This window comes from Dipodomys merriami, unplaced genomic scaffold, assembly GCF_024711535.1.
Source record: "Dipodomys merriami isolate MVZ:Mamm:240054 unplaced genomic scaffold, mDipMer1.0.p SCAF_535, whole genome shotgun sequence".
Taxonomy (NCBI): domain Eukaryota; kingdom Metazoa; phylum Chordata; class Mammalia; order Rodentia; family Heteromyidae; genus Dipodomys; species Dipodomys merriami.
Window position 1 is genome coordinate 128,908 of NW_027206108.1, and position 4,730 is coordinate 133,637.

Consider the following 4,730-nt stretch of genomic DNA (forward strand, 5'->3'; position numbering starts at 1 on the left):
GGTATTGAGATCTCAGAACTAATAGATGGACTGTGCTGATTTTTTTTCTTTTACAAAAGATACCAATCTGTTGAGTATACCATTTGCAACATACTCCTACCATTTGCTACATACTTAAACTTTCTGAGGTTTGTCTTAAAGACAATTTTTAAATTTATCCAATTCCTTTTCCAAGGCTTTCTTTACCATTTGCTACATACTTGAACTTTCTGAGGTTTGTCTTAAAGACAATCCTTACTTTTTAAATCCTTTCTTCTCCAAAGAGGACATTTTTTCCCCAATTCCTTTCTCAAAACTCTCTTTACTACCCTCCTCTTTGTTACAATTCCTTGAGCTTCTTTGTGGCTAGAGTTTAAAACTTCCCAATTTTTCCTGTGGCTTGTGAAACCAAGTTATCTCAGAACAACCTCAAGGTACCACTGGGCTGGAGAAGCTTGCTAGATTTTAAGGCTAAGAGTATTACTTCCATTGATAACACACTCAGGTTATTACCATACCAGAGCCAAACTAGGCTGTGACCATAGAGTGGATTTCCAGTCACTATGCACTGAAGTACCTAAGGCAAGCAAGCCAGTGATATCCTTGTCCCCAATATCCACTGTGGGAAGAGAGGGTTTCTGGATATCACCCAAAAGAATGTCCCACAAGATCTTAGATTTAGCAGCAGTCAACCAGGAAGCAGACTCAGGTCATGGAATCAGGAAGGAGTTTCTCCAGGTGGTTGTCAGGACGTCATCGAACTTTACCCATTAGGGTATGCAACAGCAGCAGCAGCAGCAGTAGGGTCTCTCAGTGGCTCCAAGGGACTGTCATACCTCATGCTGGGCTGTAAATTCCTACACAGACTGGTTAAGGATACATTGCATAGGCTTGGCAGACTTTGATCCTGCTAGTTTTTAAGATCTTTAAACAATAGTCCAGGACAATTTACCAAAATCACAACTTTTTTATTAACCAGATATTTTTGTAAATAGACACAGAAGGCTTAGAAGGCTTAGTCTTGTAGCCATCTCTGACAGATGCAGTCTCCACACCTTGCACACCGACAACTATTAACACTATTCTTTATGCCTTTTTTAAAAAAAATTATTTTATCTATTTTGCCTCATTTTTTCAAAACTGACTATGGACCCTTGATCTTAAAATGGGGGTAGAAGGGCGAAGTTCCATCTTCTGTAACTTCTTCAAGCTGACTTCAGGGGCATTGATCTTACTTAGCCAGGAACCTATAACCTTAGCCTATTTTACAAAGAGGCTATCAGGGTTAGATGTCATTAAGAACAATATTTAACTTTTGTCAACTGCACAGACCTTTTCTCCGGCTACAGCAATGTAGCTTGTTTAGCATTCTGGTTTGCAAAAGCATCTTTCTAGATGGCTTAGGGATGTGATCTCTAATGATCCCAACAATGCCTAAGTTATCTTTGCAGGCCTTTAGACAGATATCAATAGAAATACACTCTCAGGTTTACAAAATTTTTCCTGAGCAGATGAACTTCATGTAACTAGTGTCAGCTCAATTAGAGCTGCCAATTAGAGCTTTTGGCACATAAAGGGGTTGAGATTTAAACTATCCCCCACATTTTATAACATTAATTTTTTACTATCACAGAGGACTGGCAAGTTCCTGTCCCTTACAAGGTAGTCATGAACATTAGGCATGCTTACAAACTATCTCCCATGACCTCCTGGCTCTGACCAGTTTTGAAGGGCCACACAGAAATGATTCTAGGATCTGACATTTCTGCCATCCAAGCAGTGGCTTACTGTCTCTAGATGTTCCTCCATTGCTTTTGTCCTAGGAGTGTCTTCTCCACATTGGGATAAATGCCTCATTGGCATTTCCCTTTAGCTGGTCGCTCGACCTGAACTCGGGGCCTGAGTGCTGTCCCTCAACTGTACAGTTCAAGGCTAGTACTCTGCCACTATGAGTCCCAAAGCAACTCTGCTTGCTTTCAGCACTCTGCTGGCTGAGTAGAGGTGACAGTCTCACAGGGACCTTTTTGTGCCTGGGCTGGCTTTGAACCAGTTTGCAGATCAATGAGTCTTATAAAAGGCCACCTTACTCCAATTAAAAGCAACAAGGCTGTCAACATAGAAGTAGCTTTTAAGCATGCTCTTACCTGAAACGTATTAAGAGTCAAAGTTACATCAAACAAACTTGTAAGAATCCTCTGTGCTTTGCTCTGGGCTTTGCTGGAAAATTAAAAAAAAAAACCCTATAAGAGCAAACTAGAATAGCAATCATTTTGATAATACTAATTTTTTTCTTTGTGTACATTGAGGCCAATGTTAAGAACAATTTTACATTTAAACTTTATATCCAAAAATCCATTTCCTATTTTTTAAGTCTCCTTTAATCTTCTTTTTAATATTGTATACCTCAGTTTTTATTTGCATTTTGAAAAGATCCCTTGAAATCTTGAGGCCAAGTGTCACTCATTACCTCTTGGCTGCTTGTTTTATAACAGATACACATTAAGATTTTTAAACTCAAATGACAATTTTTCCTTAATGCGAAAATAACAATCATCATAACTGAACCAAAAAGCTAGACTTAACACCTTTATAACTTTTAAAAACATCCTAATTGCAGAACATAATTGAAAGTAAGCCACATTATACAAATAACTTTTTAACCCTCTTTTTAAGGCCTTCCTAATTTTAATGTTAACACACACAAGGGAAGTTTTAGCAATACTAATCAGATCATCACATCACTCATTTTAACCATCATATTTTCAGTGTCTATCTGCAGGGAAAAGAGAGAACAAAGATGGGCCACTCAGCCACTTCTATGGAATGGGCACACACCCAATCTGACTCTTTAGGTTTAGATGAACTGCGTTTGTGCCAGCTTGCCCTCTTTCACCATGCGTGGACTATTCCCAGGGATTGTCCCACCATGCATGTCCAGCTGAACTGAACTTCTGCTTGTTCACCCCTCACCCCTAAAGATAGGTCTTCTGTTGGCTTCTAAGTTTTTCCCCTTTTCTTATCTCTTGGTTTTCGAATGAAATACACAGTTTTTAGACAGACAGAAAAAGTAATATCTTTGATGGTGTTAAACTAACCTTTATATTTAAATTTTTAATATTTATCCCCAAATTTTAGCCAAGGGAACTAGATCCCAAAAAGCCAATGCATTTTTGTTAAGCCAGATAACTTGATTACAGTATAAACAGTCTTATGCATTTAAAACATTAGTTTTTTAAAATACCAGATTTTCTAATTTGCAAGTTAAAGAAACTTTAAAGAGCCATTTAAAACAATGTGAAAAATTTTTAAACATTTTCGTTAATGTCCAAACCTCATAACCTTTTGAACTTTTAAATTTAAACTCACCCAATTGTTACAGCATGCTGACAATTCTTATCTTTGAACACATTCACAGACACACAAAAAACAGTCACACTCTGGTTTGCAAAAGCATCTTTCTAGATGGCTTAGGAATGTTATCTGTAATGATCCCAACAATGCCTAAATTACCTTTGCAGGCCTTTAGACAGATATCAATAGAAACACACTCTCAGGATTAACCTTTTGAATTTTTAAATTTAAACTCATCCAATTGTTACAGCATGCTGACAATTCTTATCTTTGAACACGTTCACAGACACACAAAAAACACTCACACAGATCTTAAAGCGCGAAAAAATCAAAATCAGTCATACGTACACCTTTTAAAGTTTTTAAACAAAAATTTAAGACAGTATTTCTTTTAAACTAGGTACCTTTGTTGGGCTTTATTTTCCCAGAGCTTGTTTGTCTAGCAAGGCAATTCACTAATTAGTCTCTTGAATCCATTCTGTTGGAGGAGAGCTGGGGGAGGGTGTCACCTAAAACTAAACTAGTCAGATTTTTTTAATCCAATTTTAGACAAGAGCACTTCACAAATTGTTACATTGTCAGGACTAGCTGAAAAAGTCCAAACCAGGCACACAGCCTTCTACACCCTCCTTGCCGGCAGCCTCCACAAGGAGAAAATGCAGCCTGAGGCTTGAAGGGAACCAAACTAGCCCAGCTGGAACTTTTATTCTCCCAGAGATGTTTAAATAAATAAATAACAAAAATACAGATAAACACAAAAAACAAGGATCCACATTTAAAACTGGTACCAATTCTAAATCAGAAATAGACAAAAACTGAAGGCTGAGTTGGGGACTAATGGGCCCAAGTTCATTCCTACCGGAACCCTGTGCTGCTCCCACTCAGCAAGCTGAATCCAGAGTCTGCTGAGTGAGCCTGCCACACTCACCCAGAACTTCCCTACCCCAGAAAACATAAAACAAACACACACACTAAAGTAAACAAGACAAACAAGTGGCCACAAAGACAAAATCAAGACTCAGTGAATGGGGCTACATCTCACCACCATTCGCTTACCAGGGGACTCAACACCCCCTACTCACCTCCGGAGGATTTTTCTTTTAGATTCCTGCAGACGTTGACTGAGGGGCCTTCCAAGGCAGAGGAGAATTCCCAGTCATCTTGGGGCAAAGGAAAAGTAAAACCCCTAGCAGCCGTCCCCTCAGACTGACAGGTTCTCCCCCACGCTCAGACCCCCCTGAGCCAAGGCCCAAGGCTGAGATCTAACTGGGGCCACTTGCAGGTGGTCAGTGGCAGCTTCATAATTGACAAACAAGCAAGTTACAAAAACAGAACCAGCAGTTTTTGTTTTCAAACGAACTAGGACAGGGTCTCGGGGTGTCCTAGGAGGGGACTCACTT

At 39.2% G+C, this 4,730-nt stretch overlaps 1 long non-coding RNA gene across 1 annotated transcript; it reads right to left on the reverse strand.

Moving 5' to 3' along the window:
• Window positions 1-774: 774 nt before the first annotated feature.
• On the reverse strand, window positions 775-4,494 carry LOC138811565 (uncharacterized). Its single transcript, XR_011367428.1, has 3 exons — window positions 4,413-4,494; window positions 2,124-2,196; window positions 775-845 (listed from the first exon to the last, which is right to left on the reverse strand). It is a non-coding gene; the product is annotated as an uncharacterized lncRNA (long non-coding RNA).
• Window positions 4,495-4,730: the final 236 nt, after the last annotated feature.